Source organism: Arvicola amphibius, chromosome 3 (assembly GCF_903992535.2).
Source record: "Arvicola amphibius chromosome 3, mArvAmp1.2, whole genome shotgun sequence".
Classification (NCBI taxonomy): domain Eukaryota; kingdom Metazoa; phylum Chordata; class Mammalia; order Rodentia; family Cricetidae; genus Arvicola; species Arvicola amphibius.
This window is the reverse complement of record NC_052049.1, coordinates 175,599,742-175,620,396: the sequence shown is the minus strand read 5'-3', so window position 1 is coordinate 175,620,396 and position 20,655 is coordinate 175,599,742. Positions and strand designations below refer to the sequence as shown.

Genomic DNA, 20,655 nt, shown 5'->3' with positions numbered 1-20,655 from the left:
GATTTAAACAGTTGCTAGCCACCATGTGAGTAGTAAGACTTGAACTCAGGTCCTTTGGAGGAGCAGCAAGTGCTCTTAAACACTGAGCCATCTCTCCAGCCCCTGCTATGTCACTTTAGGTTCAGCTACTGTGGAACATTTCTTTGTTTGTTTGTTTGTTTTGTTTTGCTTCAAGACAGGGTTTCCCTGTACTTTTGGAGCCTGTCCTGGAACTCACTCTGTAGACCAGGCTAACCTCAAACTCACAGAGAGCTGCCTGCCTCTGCTTCCCGAGTGCTAGGATAAAAGGCGTGTGCCACCACTGCCCAGCTGTGAAACATTTCTTAACCTTCTTTCAATCTAACAGTCCTGGCTGTTAGATTGAAAGACGTGTGCCACCACTGCTCAGCTAGATAAATATTTTTTAAAAGAGACATAACTATCCAGAGGAGAAGAAATGCTATGACATGACAGTGGCATTTTTCAAATTTTTTTGCGGTGGGGAGTTGTTCTGTGTTGGTTTTATTTTGTGTGTATATGTGTACCAATGTGTAAGTAGTGTTCCTGTATGTGGGGTGTTCACACACAAGTATACATGTACATATGAAGATCAGAGGTCACCATCAAGTGTCTTCCATCAAAATTCGATTCAGCTGCCTGACCATAATAATTCAGGGCTTTGTCTAACTAAACCTTCCCAGAGCTGAATTGCAAAGATATGTCACCCTGCCTTTTTCTTATTTTAATATTTTTTAGTATGTGTGTCTTATGTATATGTTGTATGTACATACCTATATGTACATGTGTATGTATGTATGTATGTATGTGTTGTATATATATATGTGCGCACGTGTGTGAACAGGTGCATACACTGCACATGAGTATCCTCTAGTCTTTATCTTGCCTTAGGTGTTTGAGACATGGCCTTTCACTGAATTAAAACTGTTTCCAGGAGGCTAACCTGTTAGCAGCCTCCTGAGGTCTGCTAATTTCATCTCTCCAAAGCTGGGATTACCCCTACACAGGGCCACGGTTTTTACTCATGTGCTGCGGGGTCTATGGAAGGTCTCCATGCTTGCCCAGCAAAGAGCATTAACAAATGAGCCTCCTCCCCAAACATCATTCCAGCCCTTTCTCCTTTTTTTTCTTATTATTCTTTGGTTTTTTTTTTGTTTGTTTTTTTTTGTTGTTTTTTTTTTTTTTTTTTTTTTGAGACAGAGCTTCTCTGTGTAACTGCCCTAGCTGTCCTGGAACTCGCTCTCTAGCCCAGGTTGGCCTCAAACTCACTGAGATCTGCCTGCCTCTGCCTCCCAAGTGCTGGGATTAGAGGCGTGTGCCACCACCAGCTGGCCCCTTCCCCTATTTTTTAATGTATCTTCATTTTGAATAGTAAGCACTTTATCAATTGAAGTTATCTCCCAGCCTTTTTTTTGTTTTTAAGATTTATTTATTATTGTTTTTTATGTATGTAAGCCCTATGGGGTGTGACTAGAACACGGCATGCATGTGGGCAGTCAGAGGATGACTTTGTGGAATCACTTCTCTCCTACCTTCATGGGGCTTCTGGACATCCAACTCAGGTCATCAGGCTGTGTAACAAGCACTTTTACCCATTAAAACAGCTCACCAGCCCTTGTTTTGTTTTTGAGACATGGCTTTGTATAACTTTTAGCCACAGTCAGGGTTTAGAGGTCAGTATGACTATCTGTGGACTTTCAGCAGATTGTGAATTATAAGGGTTCAGCATCATCTTAGAAGCATTGATTGAGCATCAAAATTGTCAGGGGGGTCTGGAGATAGTTCAGTGGGTAAGAGCACTGGCTGCTCCTGCAGAGGAGCTAAGTTCAGGTCCCATAATACAGATGGCAGCTCACAACCCTCTTCTGCCCTTTCTGAGCACTAGACATACACATGGTGCACATCCAGGCAGATGCTCACACATGTGGAATGTATAGGGCTAGAGAGATGACTCGGTGGTGATGAGCACTGGTGGTTCTTCCTGAGGGCCAGGGTTTGATTCCACGGGATCTGACACCCTCACACAGATATACGTGTAGAAAAAACCGCCAATGTACATTAAGTAAAAATAAATTAGTAAATAAATAAGTGAATCTTCAAATGATTGTGATTTTGACAAATCCCAGCACTGGGGAGGCAGAAGCAGGCGGATCTCTGTGAGTTTGAGGCCAGGCTGGTGAACAGAACGAGTTACAGGACAGCTAGGACTGTAACACAGAGAAACCCTGTCTCAAAAAACTAAAGCAAAATAAAACCCAAATAAAAACCCAACCCCCCCAAAAAAATAAAAATAAAAACCCAGAAAGCATTTTGTCCTTTTTTTTAATGATCTCATGTAACCCAGGATGGCCTTAAACTTAAGATGTACAGTACAGCCAGAGCTGTTACACAGAGAAATCCTGTACAGGGGGAGGGGAAAGAAAAAAATCGGGCTGGTAAGATGGCCTAAAGGGGTTTATTGCCAAGTCTAATGACTTGAGTTTAATCAACACCCCCTACACACACACACACACACACACACACAGAGAGAGAGAGAGAGAGAGAGGAGAGAGAGAGAGAGAGAGAGAGAGAGAGAGAGAGAGAGAGAGAGACTGGAAGGAGAGAACTGATATTTTCAAAACAGGGTTTCTTGTGTAGCCTTGGTTGTCCTGGACAGATCTCTTAGATAGAGGCAGTCTCATCTGGTCTATATAGCACCTTCCAGGCTAGCTAGAGCTACACAAAGAGCCCCATCTCAAAAAACAAATAGGAAATAAGAAGGTGGCAGTCCATGCCTTGAATTCCAGCACTTAGGAGGCAAAGGCAAACAGATATCTGAGGTCTGCAGAGTGACTTCCAGGACAGCCAGGACTACACAGAAAAACCTTGTCTCTAAAGTAAAAACCAGCTAGGCAGTGGTGGCGCACACCTTTAATCCCAGCACTTAGGAGGCAGAGATAGGCGGATCTCTGTGAGTTCGAGGCCGGCCTGGTCTACAGAGCGAGCTCCAGGACAGGCCCCAAAGCTACAGAGAAACCTGTATCAAAAAAAAAAAAATCAAATAATGAATGAAAGCAAGAAGCATCTTAGGGGCAGGTACGATAAGCTCAGCGGGGAAAGGTGCTTGCTGCTGCTCCTAACAGCCTGCGTTCAATTGGACCCACACGGTGAAAGAAGAGAACCAACTCCAAGCTCTCCGCTGACCTCCATACCTTCACATCAATGTGTCGAGTACCCACACACATACACGAATAATATAATAAAAATTTTAAGATAATCATCTTTATAGCATCATAAATAAATGTGACCTATGAGAGTCTACAAGGAGTGCTGGCAGAGCGATGCTATGAAGGAATCGACTTCTTGCTCTACACACCAGTCCTCAGGAGGAAGCCTCAGACTGTATAAAACACCCACTCTACAGAGTCATAACAGATGGTGGTGGGATGTTACAGGCACCTCAGTCTATAAATGAAATAGAAGCATTAATGGCTTTGAAAGTGTACATGTAAAACTATGAGCCACTACAGTCATCTGGAAGATGTGTTACCAATAGTGTAGCAGCAAGGCTCCCATCTCCACCTCACCAACCCCCCCAAACCTCCAGTGATGACTCAGTGGGTTAAAAGCAAATCTGATGATCAGAGTACAATCCCCAGAACCCAGGGCTTTCCAGGCCTGGAAACAACGGGCCCCACAAAGCACACACCACACCATAGTACACCCGCCACAATAATAATAAAATACAATCAATATTAATAAAACAGTGAAAGATTGTTTGTAGTTAAGAACCTGTTCTTCCTCTTTATGGGTATGTGTGGTTTGTTGTTACTTTAATCAAGGACTAAATCCTTAAAAAAACACAATCAGCAATTACAATTGACTATTCTTTGTTTGTTTGTTTGTTTGCTTGTTTGTTTTTGTTTTCTGTTTTTCAAGACAGGGTTTCTTTGGCAGTTTTGACTGTCCTGGAACTCATTCTGTAGAACAAGTTGGCCTCGAACTCAGAGATCTGCCTGCCTCTGCCGAGTGCACGATTAAAGGTGTGCACTACCACCAATCAGCACAATTAACTATTCTTTAAGAATATTTTAAATTTTTCTTCAATAATTTTATACTTGCATGTCAAATATTGTTTTATTGATGTTTTTTCTTTGCTTGTTGAGACACGGTCTTGCTATGCCCCTTGGCTGGCCTGGAGCTTTGATACCTAGGATTAAAAGCTTTAAAGGTCTGTACCACTCAGCCTGGCAAGGCAACTTGATCATAGCTGCTTGCAGCTCCCTCTCCATCCCCTCCTCCCCCAAACAAGCTTCTCCCACTTTCATGTCCTCTTTTAACCCTGATAGCATTAGTGCAATCTGCACACAAGTAAGTGTAGGGCCATACATGGACAGAAACCTTAAAAACCTGCCAGTAACCACATCCCCAAAGAGAAATGGCTCTCCTTCCTCCAGCAGCTAGAAGCTGCCAGCAGCTCCCCCGAGTTCAGAACTCAATCTTGAGAATTCACATTAACAAAAGAAAGAAAGCAAGCCAGGTGGTCTACAGAGCAAGGTCCAGCACAGTCAGGGCTACACAGAGAAACCCTTGAAAATAAAACAAAACAAAACTAGGTGCTGTAGAATATTATTTTAAGATGTGCTACATTTGTTTATGCTGTGGAACGTCTGTTTAATGATGCAAAGATGTGTTGCATTGTTTAACTCGGTGAAGCTGTGTTACTTTGCCTGTCTAAAACACCTGATTAGTCTAATAACGAGCTGGACGACCCATAGCTGAGCAAAGAAAGGATAGGTGGGGCTGACAGGCAGAGAGAATAAATAGAAAAAGAGGAAAGAGAAAGAAGAAGCAAGAAAAGAAGGGGCCAGCTACCCAGCCACACAACCAGACAAGGAATAAGAAGGAAAGAAAAGAAATAGGGATAGAGAAAGGTAAAAACCCAGAGGCAAAAGTTAGATGGGATAATTTAAGTTAAGAAAAGTTGGCAAGAAACAAGTCAAGCTAAGGCCGGGCATTTATAAGAAAGAATAAACCTCTATGTGATTTATTTGGGTGGCAAAGAAGCAACAGCTAGGTTTGGTGGCTTGGTGGGAACAGAATCCTAGTACTGAGGAAGTGAAGACCAGTGGTGTTAACACACACATAGGAAAACAGAAACTATCATCAGGTGCATAGCTGGGTGAGATTTAGTTCATCATAACCAAGGGGAGACAGATAACCATGGGGAGGTTTGTTTCTGAGAAACTATATAGTCCTGGCTGTCCTGGAACTCACTGTGTAGACCAGGTGGACCTTGAACTCTCACGGATCTCCTGTCTCTGCTAGAATTCAAAGCATATGCCACCACACCAAATATATACATACATACATACATACGTTTATATGTGTGTGTGTGTGTGTGTGTGTGTATATATATATATATATTTGATTTGAGATTACATCTTGCTATACTGTCCAAGTGACTGATCTTCTGTGCTCAAATGTCCCTCTTGCTCCAGCCTCCTAAGAAGCTGAGCCCACATGTGCCCCACCACTCCCAGCTCTGGTTTTATCAACTAGGTTGACCACAGATGGCAAATTTTTTGAGAGGAAAGTGTTCACAATGTGATCTTCTCAGAGGCAAATCAGTGAGATAAATTCCTCTGTTCTAATCTCAGTCCCTCTCCCAACACATCCTGTTCTCTTTTGTAGCTCTAGGCTGGCCTTGGATCAACCCTTGGCCACCAGCCACCACACAGGGACGCAACTACAGACTCAGGGAGTCTGGAAGTCAGGTTTCTGTGCCTGTTCTTTCTCCCTTCCCTAGCTGCACCCAGATTTCTCCCTGCTTTCTGTGGTGGCCACCCCAGGATCCTCAGAAGTAAATTGTGTTATCGACCTGATCATTCTCCAGGCTTCCTTCATCATCCCATCTTCTTTAAATTAAAAAAAATTAAAAACATATATAGTGACACATACCTTTAATCTCGGCGCTCAGGAGGCAGAGGTAGGTAGACTTATGTGAGTTTGAGGTCAGCCTGGTTTACATTGTGAATTCCAGGACAGCCAGAGTAAGACCCTGTCTCAAAAAATACATATATTTTCTGTGTATGAGTAGGTGTTTTAGTTTGGTTTAGTTTTTTTGCTTGTTTTTTGAGACAGGGTTTCTTTGTGTAACAGTCCTGGCTGTCCTAGAACTCACTTTGTAGACCAGGCTGGCTTTGAACTCACAGAGATCCACCTGCCACTGCCTCCGAGTGCTAGGATTAAAAGAGTGTGCCACCATTCCTAACTTGTATGAGTGCTTTTTCTGCATGTATGTCTGTGTACCATGTGTGTGCATGGCACCCATGTTGGATCCCATGGAACTGAAGTTATGGATGGTTGTGAGCCATCATGTGGGTTAGAGTACCGAACCTGCCTCCAATGGAAGATTAGTAAGGCTTTTACCTTTAAGCCATCTTTCTAACCCTCTCACTGCCTCTTCTTGCAATCATTTTCTGAAGTCTGGTAGTTTGTCCGTCTCTGTCTCTTATCTTTCTGTTATAGACCAGAGGCTGGCCTGGAACTTGCTATGTAGCCTTAAACTTCTAATTTTCCCATATTCATCTCCTGAGTGCCGGAATTACAGATGTTTGCCACCATGTCTGATGTTTGCTTTGTTTTGTCTTGTTTTTGTTTTTCAAGCAGGATTTCTCTGTGTAACCCTGGCTGTCCTGAAACTCACTCAGTAGACCAGGCTGTCCTCGAACTCACAAAGATCCACCTGTTTCTGTCTTCTGAGTGCTGGGATTAAAGGTGTGTGCCACCACTGCCCGGTCTTACCGTGTGCTTTTATGATGTCCTGGGATTTGAACACAAGGTCTTGTGTGTGTCAGGCAAGCTGGCATTTGAACACAGGACTTTGTGCATGCCAGGCAAGCTAGCGTTTGAACACAGGGCTTTGTGCATGCCAGGAACACTGGGATTTGAACACAGGATCTTGTGTATGCCAGGCAAACTGGGATTTGAACACAGGGCCTGTGCGTGCCAGGCAAGCACTTTACCAGCTGCCCTACTTCTTAAGTGCTTGTTTTCCAGTTTTTGAAAGAGTCTCTAGAATCCTCTAAGCAGTCCAAACTGATCATGAACCTGTGATAGTATTTTTAAGGTCTCTGTGCTGGATTACAGGTATTCATCACCACACCTAACTGCCAACCACCTGTCTTCCTTCTCTCCCACCAAGGACCACTGTCGGGACCACTGTCATGTCTAATCCAGTAAGTTCCTAGCAAGGGCTTAAAAGAGCTGGTCAGAGTCTCTGCGCCTCGGGACGAGTGCGTGAAAGGGTAACACCTTTTCGCCCTCTCCAAATGGTGGCCAACAAGAACTGGAAGTAGCCAGATTTTGTGGCTCACAGTTACAATTCTAGTAGTTGGGAGGTTGAGGCATAGGGTTACTATGAGTTCTAGGTCAGTCTCAGTGACAATGAGACTGGAGGAGAGGGGAGCCCACACAAAGAATTTGAGCTCGCAAAGCACTTGGTCTAGGGAGTTCGGTTCCTGTCTTGTACCCTACCTTGTGCTTTCCAAAGAGCTTCTATTTATTTAAGGGGGGGTCCCCAGGGATTGAATTTAGTTTGTTGGTCTTGGCAGCAAGCACCTATACCTGCTGGGTCATCTCTCTGCTTTCTGCATCCCCAAAGATCTTTTCTGTAAAGGTCCAGAGTAACCACAGCCTTCCTTTATCCAGAAGCTGCAGCATCTCCTTTTGTAAAGGTCCAGAGTAACCACAGCCTTCCTTTATCCAGAAGCTGCAGCATCTCCTTTTGGTCCCCTACCAGCTCTTCCAGAAAGGCCCCGTTATACGAACTCTGAGTTCAAGGAAGAACTCCAAGTTTTACACACATCAGCACTTTCATCCTCAGCAGAAGGCCATTTGTATTCCTCCTCCGACAGATAAGAAACCAGGGGCTCAGAGAGATTATTCAGCTTCTCCAAGATCACAGTCAGAGACAAAAAATTATCACCAATGTGTCTAGTAACAGTGTTTTCTCAGGCCTGTTTTTTTTTTAATTGAGTTTTTATTAAACATTGAAATTTTATTTATTTATTTGTTTGTTTATTTATTTGGTTTTAGTTTTGATTTTTCGAGACAGGGTTTCTCTGCAGCTTTGCAGCCTGTCCAGGAACTAGCTCTTGTAGAATAGGCTGGCCTTGAACTCACAGAGATCCGCCTGCCCTTGCCTCCCGAGTGCTGGGATTAAAGGAGTGTGCCACCACCTCCTGGCTCAAATATTTAAAATTTTTTATTTATTTTATTTTATGTGTAGGAATGTTTATCCTGCCTGTGTATCTGTGCACCAGGTGCATGCCTGGTGCCCTCAGAGGTCAGAAAAGGATGTCAAATCCTCTGGAATATATGGACCTAAAAGAATGAATGTATTTTATTTTTACTTATGTGTATTTGCATGTATAAGAAATATTTTCTCTCCTTTTTTAAGATTTATTTTAACATATATTGGTATTTTGAATATATGTGTGTGTGTGTGTGTGTGTGTGTGTGTGTGTATGTGTGTGTGTGAAGGCACCATATCCCCTAGAACTGGAGTTACAGACACTTGTGAGCTGCTGTGTGGGTAGTGGGAATTGAATCCAGGTCCTCGAGAACAGCCAATGCTCTTAACCACTGAGTCATGCTCCCAGCCCTTCCTCCTCCTCCTCTTCCTCCTCCTCCTCCTCTTCTTCCTCCTCCTCCTCTTCTTCCTCCTCCTTCTCTTTCTCCTCCTCCTCTTCCTCCTCCTCCTCTTCCTCCTCCTTTTAATCAAAAGTAGTTAGCCCAGAAAGGGTTTCTATTTCCTGAGCCTTCCCCTTCTCTCTGTGAAGATTAATCAGTAATACCAGACTGTGAAATAGGGACCCCACCAATGGGCTGAGATGCAGTACCACCTTTAGGGAGCATGCCAGCCATGGTGTGCTTGCTAGCCTGTTTTTGGTATTGCTGCACCTTTTCCAAAAAGAAATTGCCTGGGGGTCTGAAAAGATGGCTCAATGGTTAAGAGCCTTGGCTGTTCTTCTCGAGGACCTTGGTTCAATTCCCAGCACCCACATGGCAGCTCACAAGTGTCTGTAACTCTACTTTCAGGGGATCTCTTCTGGCCTCTGAGGGCTCCAGGCACATACATGGTATACAGACAGCAGGCAGGCAAAACACACACACCCATACACAATCACATTCTTTGGCAATTTCTGCTTTTTAGGTAGAGCCTCATATTCCCTCTCTTGAGTGTGAGCCAGACTTCTAATACGCAGAATGTGACAGAGTCGACAGAATAGGACTTTGGAGGTTTGGCCATAAAAAGAATTACAGCTTCCTTCTGGTTTTTTGCTCTTTGTGATGGCTCACTCTTGGGGAAACCAGTCATTGCATCACAGGGATACGGCTGCAGCTGTGTGGAGCAGTCTCTGTGGGGCAGAAGTAATGAGTGAGCCTCCGGGAAAGGGGATTCCCCCAGACTTAGGCAAGCGTTCAGATGTTACAGCCCCAGACAACATACGATTGATTGCTTCCTTTTTGTGCCTGGGTTCTTTGTTGTTGCTCTCTCTTTTTAAATTTTTTATTACATTATTTATTGGAGGGTCGTGTATGTCATGATGTGTGGAGGTCAAAGGGAAACTTGCAAGAGTTGTTTCTGTCCATCTTGTGAGTCTTGGGGATCAAACGCAAGGCATCAGGCTTGACAGCAACTGCATTCCCCTCCTCTGAGACAGGGTTTCTCTGTGTAGCCCTATCTGACCTGGAACTCACTATGTAGACCAGGCTGGCCTCAAACTCAGAGATCCACTTGCCTCTGCCTCCGGAGCACTGGAATTAAAGACATGTGCCACCACTGTCTGGTGGGTGGACTTTTATTATTAATTTATATTGTTATATGCTTTGATATTTTGCCTGCATGTATGTCTATGTGAGGGTCTCAGATCTTGGCGCTAGAGACAGTTGTTAGCTGTCATGTGAGTGCTGGGAGTTAGATTCTGGTCCTCTGGAAGAGCAGTCAGTGATCTTAATCGTTGAGCCATCTCTTCAGCCCTGGGCCTTTTTTTTAAATTGTATTTATTTATGTATGTGCCTATGTATGTGTATATATGTGTGAACCACTGCATGCAGTGGCATGCATGTGGAGGCAGAAAAATGTGTAGGAATCTGTTCTAGCCTTCCACAGTATAGTTCCCAGGAAGTGAACTCTGGTTATTATCCTTGGCAGCAAATACCTTTATCCACTGATCCATCCCACTGGCCCTGCTTTTTATTTGTTGGCTTGGGTTTTTTGTTGTTGTTGTTGTTTGGTCTTTTTTATTTCAAGATGCTGAGATCAAACAGCCTTTTCAAGTGTTCCACTCAGCTATAGCCTCAGTTCTTCCATTGATTTGTTGGTTTGTTTGTTTTCTGGCTTTTTGAAACAGTGTCTCACTATGGAGCCCTGATTTGCCTGGAAATCGTAGCAGTCATATTTCCTCTACCTCTCAAGATTACAGCTGTGGGCCACTTTGTCTTGCTAGTAATTGGTTTTATGTTTTGTGTTTTGTTTTCTGTTTGGCTGGTGTTTTGTTTGTTTGTTTGTTTGTTTAAATGATTTATTTAACTTTATGTACATTGGTGTGAAGGTGTCAGATCTCGTGGAACTGCATTTTCAGACAGTTGTGAGCTGCCATGTGGGTGCTGGGAATTGAACCCGGGTCCTCTGGAAGAGCAGTCAGTGCTCTTAACCGCTGAGCCATCTCTCCAGCCCTGTTTGTTTTAAGACAGGGTCTCACTATTTAGCTCCAACTAGCCTGGAAAACACTATGTACGTCAGGCTGAGCTCAAATTAACAGACATCCACCTGTCTCTGCCTCTGCCTCCGAGTGCTGGGATTAAAGGCCTGTGCCACCACTACCAGACCCTAGTTTGTTTTTTTTTAAGAAAAAGTCTTATTGTATAGACCAGAATGGCCCCATATTTTATCCTCCCACCTCAGCCTCTCCAATGTTGTGTGAACCACAGCATTCACTCTCTTGCTTTTTTACCTTAGAGTAATAATTCTTTAACCCATTCCTGAAGCCAGGCTCAATTAGAGCCTTTGTCCTTTGAGGAAATGCAGTTGCTCAAGACACTGGTCTTGACGGCATGTTCTGCCACACCTCGTTTTGTTTATTTTTTTTTTAATGGTGACCTATTGAGTTTAATTAAGGGTCACTTGCAGGGAGTTAGGGTGGTTTGTTTACTAAAGAATGGGCAACACAAGAAAATGACTCCCCCTCCTGCAACAGCCATTAACTGCTACTAACTCCTCAGGGAGGGCTGAGCACTCTTTGTTGGTCTAAACAGATTGTCACAAGTAGGCTAGAGAAGATGAATGAAGATGAATTAAGATTCGTAGCTACGGCTAGACACATCAGACTCCTTCATCAGATAGTCCACTCCCCTCCCTTCCCAAGCCAGCTGGGTAGAAGCCACCTCTGGGCATTTTTCCAGACACACGTCACCCCAGAACCGAGCCAGAGATGAACACTGATATTAGTGGGGAATCCCGGACACACAACACCTAGGTCCAGGACCCAGCCTGTCGGGAGGGATGGGCATCCTGGTGCAACACTTCAGGTCACCTGGGGGAGAAAAATAGTGCCCGCGGGTTTGTTTGACTGACTTAGGCAGCAAAGCTCCTGCTGCAGAGAACTTGGCCCCACACAGGCAGGTTTCAGACTTGCCCAGCCTGCACCTGAAACCAATAGGTGTGCACAGCGTTTTTCATTAAAAACCTGAGCTGGGCGGTGAGACAGCTCACAGGGTAAAGGTGTTTGTCATCAGGCCTGACAGCTTGAGTTGGATTCCTGGAACTTGCATGGCGGAAGTGTTAGGCTCAAATCCGTGGGTCCCCACAAAAGCCAACAAAGGAGACCGAGTCCCATATGTAAAAGCAAAGAGCCTTTATTTTAATCAAGTTTGCAAACTCAGTCTCTCCGCAAGTCCAACGTATTGGAATATCCAGAGAGCCCCGAGCTCAATGAGAATTGGGTTTTTATAGTAGTAAAGGTGGGGGTGAGGGGTCTCTGAGGTTCAGGACCCCTGATTGGCTGACATTTGTCTAGGGGTGTCCTGGTGAAGTGCTGGTAGGTGTTTCTATCCTGGAATGCCAGGAATTTTCTTTGAATGGTCTGCTCTTGGATGAGGGTCGGGTAATCTCGGCCTGCCAGGCATTGTCTCAGAGTAAACTATTGAGACTCCAGACTCCATTTAAATTTATCGATGGCCAGAGTCCCAGGTGATAATGGTTGGAGGAAGTAAAGAACTTCCTTTCTGCCCAGACTTAGCTTATCATGCCTGGCCCCCCACAGGAAGGAGAGACCTTATACTATATGACCATGAGGATTGGAGTCGAGGTCCCAGCTTTCATAACCATCTTTACATTTCCCCCAAACACCTGCAATGCTGGTTCCAAGACATCTGACACCCTCTTCTAGCTTCTGAGTGTGCACAGGCTCCTGCACCTAGCCATCACATATGGTACTCACTCGGGCACTTGTGCACACACATACATAAATGCATATACATACATCTTGTCTACACAGGAATTCTAGGCCAGTCAGAGCTACATAATAGGACCCTATTTGCAGAGGACCCAGGTTCAATGCTCAGTATTGACATGACAGCTAACAAACATCCATAGAGACTGTAAGCCCTAGTCTCTGGCCTCCATCTTTGGAGGCCCTGTCCCTGTGCCCACCAAGTCTTGACCCTCTTCCCAGAGGAGGGCCTGCCAAAATCTTGACCACGCCCTTAAACTGCTTCCCTGGAAAATTTCCTGGTGGTTGGTTCTCCCCCTCGTGGTCAAGTTGGCAGTCTCCTGGTTCCCCCTTGGGGCCACCCGAGAGCACAGGAATGCCATTAAACCTGGATATTTTTGCATTGGCAGAGAGCTTGCATCAAGAAAAATTCCTAATAGAGACCCCAGTCCCAACAAATCCAACACCCTCTTCTGACTTCCTCCAGCACCAAGCATGTATGTGATACATATGCATATATGTAGGCAAAACATTCCTACACATAAAATAAAATGATCAACCCAAACCAACCAACAATGGGAGGTGGGAGAGGGGTGGGGAAGAGTGGGTCAGGGGTGGGATGGGGATGTCATATATTCCAGGTTTAACCTGAACTTGGGTCCCACTCCAGGCTTTTTTACCGATGCATTATGAAGCCTGTAGGAGACATGTGAAAGGTACCAGAATTCCCTGTGCCCTTGTAAAGTGGAACCAAGACCATCCTCATTGTCGTGTACAAATTCTACATAAGGGACAACAGGTGGGGCTTAATGGGTTGTGGCTGGATTTGTTCATTTATTTTTGAGACGGGTCTCACTTGGTCTCTCTAGGCTGGTCTAGGACTCACAGATCGGCCTCTCTATCTCTGGAATGCTGGAATCAAAGGTGTACACTCCCACGCCTGGCTATGCACTCCTATGCCTGGCAGCTACAGGCTTGTTCGGTTGGTTGGTTGGTTGGGTTGGGTTGGTTTTACGAGACAGGATTTCTTTGTGTAATAGCCCTGGCTGTCCTGGAACTCATTCTGTAGATCAGGCTGGCCTTAACTCACAGAAATTCTCCTGCTTCTGCCTCTCAAGTGCTGGGATTAAAGGTCTAAACCACCAGTGCCTCTCGAGACAGGGTCTCACTATATAGCCTTGACTGCCCTAAAACTCCCTCTGTAGACCAGGCTGGCCTTAAACTCACAGAGATGCACCAGCCTTTGCCTTCTGAGTGCTGGGGTTAAAGGTGTTCACCACCACATCTGTCAGTTATGGGGCTTTTGTTGTTGTTGTTGTTATGAAGTTTTTTGTTGTTGTTTTATTATGTATACAATATTCTGTCTGCGTGTATGCCTGCAGGCCAGAAGAGGGCACCAGACCTCATTACAGATGGTTGTGAGCCACCATGTGGTTGCTGGGAATTGAACTCAGGACCTTTGGAAGAGCAGGCGATGCTCTTAACTGCAGAGCCATCTCTCCAGCCCCTGTTATGAAGTTTTTAACCTACAATGTATAAAGAGACTTAAAAGACTAATGGGAAAGAGAACAGTGGACAGGAATGCTAAATCATTTCCAGATTGCCAACAACCTCGGGGACAGCTTTCTCCTGGGGTAAGTTTGGGATTCAAAAATCATTAGAGTCGCCCCTGGTCAGCTGACAAGCAGGAGAGTTGAGGCGAGAAGATCAGAAGGTCATCATCTGATACCATAGTAAGTTTGAGGCCAACCTGGGCTACCGGGGACCCTGTCTCACAACAAACAAAAGAAGAGAAATAAAGAGGAAAAAGAGGAGGAGAGAAGGGGGAGGAAGAGGAAAAGCAGAAGAAAGGGAAGGAGGAGGAGACAAAAGGAGGAGAAAGACAAAGACCCGAGAGCTTGTGTTTGCTGGGACTGCACTGAGCCCCGCCCTGGGCTTCTAGGCATGGGTATCGCTGCTGTGATCTAGAATGAAGGACAAAATAAGCGGTTTGGGAGCAAAGCATTTGGCCTGGTTTTGTTACTTTCTAGTGGGTGATCTTGAGCAAGCTGGTTAGACTCTATAAACCCCCTGTTGCTCTATAAAAACAGAAGTCATGACCCTTCAGTCTCACACGATGAAGGAGGGGGGAAGCATGTGCAAATGTTTTGTAGGGATGAGACAGTGTGTGAGAGACAGGGACTGATGTCATTAAATAGCACCATGGCCGGGGGCAGGGTTCTGGCATTGGCCTTGCTCTTACCCCGAGTGCATCACTTCTTCACTGATGGATCAAGAATGACAGTCAACAATGACTGTTATGGCCTGGCTGGTGAGATGGCTCTGCAGGTTAGGGAGCTTGCCATCCAGTCCTTAACCTAAGTTTCATTCTTAGGGCCACATGGTAGAAGGAGATGTAAGAAATAGATTGCTGTCCTGCTGTGGTGGCACAAACCTTTAATCTGAGCACTTGGCAGGAGGGCAGGTGGAGTTCAAGGCCAGCCTGGTCTACTTATAGTGAGTTCCGGGACTGGTTCTATAGCTACTGGGAAACCCTGTCTTGAAAACAAACAAATAAACAAACAAAAAGAAAGAAAGAAATAGATTGTTAGCTGGGCAGGAGTGTGCATGCCTTTAATCCCAGCACTGGGGAGGCAGAGGCAGGAGGATCTCTGAGTTCTAGGGCAGCCTGGTCTACAGAGGGAGTTCCAGAATGACCTAGGGGGAAAACCCTGTCTCAAAAATCCAAAAAAAAGATAGACAGACAGACAGATAATTAAGGTCCATTGCCTGCCTGCCTGCCTGCCTGCCTTCCTTCTTTCCTTCCTTTCTTCTAAAACGTTAAATTTTTCCCAGGCAGTGGTGGGGCATGCATTTAATTTCAGCACTTGGGAGGCAGAGGCAGGTTGTTCTCTGTGAGTTTGAGACTAACCTGATCTACAAAGTAAGTTCCAGGACAGCCAGACTGTTACAGAGAAATCCTGTCTCTAAAAGCAAAACAACAACAACAAACAAAAACCCTTACATTTTCTTAATTTTCATTATTGCTTATTTGTATATGTGTCCTTAGGAGGAAATCAGAGGGTGTTAGATCCCCTGGAGCTGGAGTTTCAGAAAGTTGTGTGCTGCCTGCCTGTTGTGGTTGCTGGGAATCCAATTTGTGTCCTCTGCAAGAACAGTATTTGCTATTAACTACCGACCCATCTCTCCAGCCCTGTCTGTTTTCAGTATGAGGTGTGCTCAGTGTTGAGCAGAGGTATGATGAACAGGAGCCACCATAGGCAGTATGCTAATGACTGAGCCCACAGTCAGAAAAGTGGGCAATCTTGGGGCTAGAGAAATGACTCAGCAGTTAAGAGCTCTGGCTGCTCTTCCAGAGGACCCAGGTTCAGTACCCAGCTGTTGTGGGAATTCCTTCAGCCAATAGCCTTTAAGATACTGGCCCATTTTGGGCGTGGTCTTATGTACTATAAATTCAGACGAAGAATTGCCCGAGGGCCTCTGTTCCAGTTCCCCACTCCTGCTGATCACTGCTTTTTCTGTGAGTCTATCCCTAAATAAAAAAATGTTTATTTTACTCCATTCTGGGCTAGTGTGAAAATACTTCTTAACGCATCACCCAGCAGCCACATGACAGCTCACAGCTGTCTGTAATCCTGTTGCCTGGGATCTGATTCCTGCATACAGAGACACTTGCAGGCAAAACACCAAATGTATATAAAATAAAAATAAGCCTGTGACAGCATACACCTTTAGTCTCAGCACTTGGGAGGTAGAGTCAAGTGGATCTCTGTGAATTTGAGACCAGCTTGGTCTACAAAGCAAGTTCCAAGACAACCAGAGCTGTCTAAAAAAACAAAAAAAGGTCATAAATAAATAATTTTTAAAAGATTTATTTATTATGTATACAACATACATAATAAATATGTATGCCTCCATGTATGCCCACACACCAGAAGAGGGCACCAGATCTCACTACAGATGGTTGTGAGCCACCATGTGGTTGCTGGGAATTGAACTCAGGTCCTTAGGAAGAGCAGCCAGTGCTCTTAACCACTGAGCCATCTCTCCAGCCCATAAATAATTTTTTTAAAGGAGGCAATCTCAAGTCCCAAATGATTAATTAGGTAAGACTTTGTATTCTAAACTAATAGGATGGGGGATTTGAGAAGGAGGCTAGTCTTGGCCTATAGGAAGAGAGGATAGGAATATCCCATCATGGGAGGACTTTGAAAACTACTCTTTTTTTAATGTTTTTTTTTTCTTTTTTGAAAACTAATCTTGTGCCAAACCAGCACCCCAGCTCTTTTTCACCTGTTATCTATGCTCTGTCCCTCTCTGAGGAATTATATGTTAAAAACTGCTTTGTGCTGGGCAGTGGTGGCGCACACCTTTAATCCCAGCACTTGGGAGGCAGAGGCAGGTGGATCTCTGTGAGTTCCAGGACAGCCAGAGCTGTTTACACCGAGAAACCCTGTCTCAAAACAAACAACTCGCTTTGTTTCATTAGTCCCTTGAATGTGCTATCATCTTATTTCCAACAGACAGAACTAATTCTGCCAAATTGTCCTCTGACCTCTGACACATACTCTGTGGCACATGTGTGCAAGCATGCATGAGCACACACGCATACAAACCCCGTCAAAGATGGCCACATAACACACAAAATAAAAACAAATGTAAAACAAGCAAACATACATAACTGAGGTAAGACAAGCAGGCTGTGGAAGCATCTTGGAGGACCACCCAAGTCCCCTGTGCTGAATGATGAGGCTGGCCAGGATTTGTGCAGCCCTGGGATAAGCAGGAAGTCCCAGCTACTGGGTTCAGTTTCCTCAGCATCCTAGGGAAAGAGAAAACCTAGCCTCTGAGCATCAGGGCAAACCTGGGGCAAGACCTAGGCCCTGCTACTTGGATGGGCCACTCCAGCAGAACTGGCGTCTGCCGGCCAAGCAGACATTATGTCATCTTTGCCTCTGGAAACCACAGTCCCGCCCTCCTGGGTCCCCAGAGGCCCTTCTCCCTGGCCAGGAACCCTGAGTTCTGAGCTCTCTGTGTCCCCAGTCAGACTCCCAAGGAACTGAGTGAAACCTCTCGGGCTTCTGTCCAAGCGCTACTTCTAATTCCCACTCCCCCATCCCTTGGGAGTAAACAATCTAACCTTAAACAAAGGCGACTGCCTGGGCCTTGAGGAAAACAAAGCCATGGTGAGTGTGCTGTTCGTGTTTATTTCTTTATACCCACACTTTGTTCCGAGATAAAACCTGGAGGAGCTGTGTTTAGTGTATTTCTCCTGACCCCTCCCTGAACCTCTGGTACCAGCGAGATAGTGAAGCATGCATGCATCAAAGAAATGTAGAGGGTCCTTCTTGGCCCCTTTGTGGCCCCTTTTTTAATTTTTGGCTTTACTGTCACTATGTAGCCCAGACTGGCCTCAAACTTCTAGGCCTTAGTGTCTCAAATGCTAGAATTATAGGCATGACTCATCAGAGTCACCATATGCAGCATTTTTAAATTTTGTTTAGAAAGATATGTTTTTATTTGTTTGTTTGTTTTGAGGCAAGGTCTCATATAGCCCAGGTTCTTCTTGAACTTCCCATGTAGACCAGGTTGGCCTTGAACTTCTGATCCTCATGCCTATATACTCCATTCCCTTTAAGAGCTAGATTTTGCGTTCGTTGCCATGCCAGCCCGCACCATGGGCTGCCTCTTTGGGCGCGCTGTGCTGCGGGCGTTGTTGTGCGGGCCACGCATTCCAGGCCTGCTGGTGCGCCCCAGTTCCGGAGGGCCTTCCTGGCCCCAGGAGCGTACTCTGGTTGCCCTGGTTGCGGTGAAGCCAGATGGGGTGCAGCAGAGGATAGTGGGGACTGTGATACACCGCTTTGAGAGGCGGGGCTTCAAGCTGGTGGGGCTGAAGATGTTGCAGGCACCAGAAAGCATCCTTGCTGAGCTCTACCGGGACCTGCAGAGGAAGCCATTCTACCCCGCTCTTATCAGCCATATGAGCTCCGGGCCTGTGGTGGCCATGGTCTGGGAAGGGCGCACTGTGGTCCACATCTCAAGAACCGTGATAGGACACACTGACTCTACCGAGGCAGCACCAGGGACGATCAGGAGACTTCAGTGTTCACACCAGCAGGAATGTCATCCATGCTAACGATGCTGTGGAGGGTGCCCAGAGGGAGAGCAGCCAACTGTTGAACTGGGCAGATGACGGTCACCACAGCAGCCCAGCCTGAGGGTCTGAACTGCCTGCTGTTCTTCAGGGTTCATCCATGACCAACTACCTCTGCCAACAAGAACTCAAGCCCATACCCTTCCCATCTTCCAAACCACGCCCTGTTCACCTTTTGTCCAACTTCAGCCCAGGGGAGTCTAAGCCTCAACTTTGTGTGCCTTGTATCCTAAGCCAGCACAATATTGGACCATATCCTTCAGTACCTAAGTGTCAGACAACCTTTCAGACATTGTCAGAGGTGATTTTGCCTACCCCAAAGGAGAGACATCAAAATCTTCTGGAAAAAAAAAAAGCTAGATTTTTTTGTTTTTGTTTTGTTTTGTTTCCTGAGACAGGGTTTCTCTGTGTATCACTAGCTGTTAGCTGTCCTGGAACTTGCTCTGTAGACCAGGCTGGCCTTAAACTCACAAAGATCTGCCTGCCTCTGCCTCCCAAGTGTTGGGATTAAAGACATACATCACCACTGCCCAGCGAGTTCGTATTTCTTTAGATTGATTGATTTGTTTGTTTGTTTTAGGTATGTAGGTGTGCATAGCTGCCTGCATACATAATTATGTATCATGTGCATGCACGGAGGCCAGAAGAGGGTTTCAGATCCTCTGAAGCTGGAGTTACACAGGGTTGACAGCCACCATGTGGATGCTGGGAAATGAACTCAGGTCCTCTGCAAAAGCAACAAGTGATCTAACCATTGGGCAACCTCTCCAACCTAATATCTCTCCAGTTTATGTTTCTAATGAATCCTAAGTACTAGTCCAGGCTCAGCACTTAGAGACCACTGTGTTAGAAATGAGGACCATCCTGGGTCTTCACTGTGAGCAGGAAGTGGAAGAACGGTCAGATGTTTGGGCTTCTCCCAACATGGGTGCTCAACAGGGCCCTGTGATACATGGGTCAAATGTGAAGGACTTCATCTATTATGTATTTATTTTCTGTGTATAGGCGTTTCACCTGTGTGTGTGTCTCTGCAACCACGTGTCTGCCCTCAGAGGCCAATGATAGACATTTAAGGTTTTGTTTATTATAAATAAACCTACTGTGGTTGAACTGGTTGTGGTGGTGACCTGTAATCCAAGATTTGGGGAGGTAGGAGCAGGAAGTTCAGGAGTTCAAGGTCTCCTTCAGCTACACGATGAGTTCAAGAACATCCTGAGCCATGTGTAACAGTTACAAAAAAACAACTGCACAGCTCCTATATTAACCTCGGCTTTCTAAAGTAAACTCCACAGAGATAGAAAGGAAGCCTGGCATTGTCAGCATTTGGAAGACGGAAGCAAGAGCATCAGGAGTTCAATGTCATCCTCAGCTGCATGTAGCCTGAGCTAAATGAGGAAAAGGGAGAGGGGAGCCCCTTGCTTCTCTGTCAGCACCTAACCTGGAAACCATCCCAAGCTTCTCTCATCCCGTGGTCATTGCTGAAGTGTCAGAGGTGGTTTAGAGGCGGCGATTAGAGGGTTTTGCCTTTCAGCTAGATGAAATTTCTCAAAGTAGCTAGGATGAGAGCAGCAACAGGATTGACCCATATCTCTTGAAAGTCCTGAAGCTTTTCATCCCTCGCCTTCCATGCTCCTGTGCTCCAAAAATAGCATCCTGTCTATGTGCATGGCCAGAGACAAACCCAAGACCCAATACGCAACTCTACCACAGCCTTCTGTTCCATTGCTGGTTCTTGGCTTCCTTGGCTAGATTGGGTTTGTGTCTAAAATACCCAGCCTCTGTTGTTTGTGTCGTAGGTACATCCTGGGGCTGAGGTGTAGAGTATTTTAGTTCATTCACTAGATTTTTAATTTTTGGGTGTGTGTGTCTTTAGACCGGTTTTCTCTACATGGCCCTGGCTGTCCTGACACTCAATATGTAGAACAATCTGGCCTCAAACTCACAGAGTTCCATTTGGCTCTGCTTCAGAAAATTCCAGAGAATTAAGGGCACGTGTCATGGTGTTATTTCTCTTGTATTTTATTA

At 45.4% G+C, this 20,655-nt stretch overlaps 1 pseudogene; it reads left to right on the top strand.

The window, feature by feature from the left end:
- The first annotated feature begins 18,153 nt into the window (after positions 1-18,153).
- LOC119810807 lies at positions 18,154-18,694 on the top strand (annotated as a pseudogene).
- Positions 18,695-20,655: the final 1,961 nt, after the last annotated feature.